Source organism: Ipomoea triloba, chromosome 16 (genome assembly GCF_003576645.1).
Source record: "Ipomoea triloba cultivar NCNSP0323 chromosome 16, ASM357664v1".
NCBI classification, from domain to species: Eukaryota; Viridiplantae; Streptophyta; class Magnoliopsida; order Solanales; family Convolvulaceae; genus Ipomoea; species Ipomoea triloba.
Genome location: NC_044931.1, coordinates 9,547,415 through 9,548,191, shown reverse-complemented (window position 1 = coordinate 9,548,191; position 777 = coordinate 9,547,415).

The window sequence follows — 777 nt, the reverse complement described above, 5'->3', positions numbered from 1 at the left end:
TCCCTAAAAAGGGAGTGTGAGAAATAAGTAATAAGGTTGGTGTTTTGGTTAGGTCGGAGTCCTGAAAATGGAGTCGACACTCGCTCAACCGTGCCTCGCTGAAAAGGGAGTGTGAGAAAGAAGTTATAAGATTGGTGTTTTGGTTAGGCCGGAGTCCTGAAAATGGTGTTGGCACTCGGTCAACCACGCCTCCCTGAAAAGGGAGTGCGAGAAAGAAGTCATAAGATTGGTGTTTTGGTTAGGCCGGAGTCCTGAAAATGGAGTCGACACTCGCTCAACCGTGCCTCACTGAAAAGGGAGTGTGAGAAAGAAGTCATAAGATTGGTGTTTTGGTTAGGCCGGAGTCCTGAAAATGGAGTCGACACTCGCTCAACCGTGCCTCACTGAAAAGGGAGTGTGAGAAAGAAGTCATAAGATTGGTGTTTTGGTTAGGCCGGAGTCCTGAAAATGGAGTCGACACTCGCTCAACCGTGCCTCACTGAAAAGGGAGTGTGAGAAAGAAGTCATAAGATTGGTGTTTTGGTTAGGCCGGAGTCCTGAAAATGGAGTCGACACTCGCTCAACCGTGCCTCACTGAAAAGGGAGTGTGAGAAAGAAGTCATAAGATTGGTGTTTTGGTTAGGCCGGAGTCCTGAAAATGGTATCGGCACACGGTCAACCGTGCCTCCCTGAAAAGGGAGTGTGAGAAATAAGTAATAAGGTTGGTGTTTTGGTTAGGCCGGAGATCTGAAAATGGAGTCGACACTCGCTCAACCGTGCCTCACTGAAAAGGGAGTG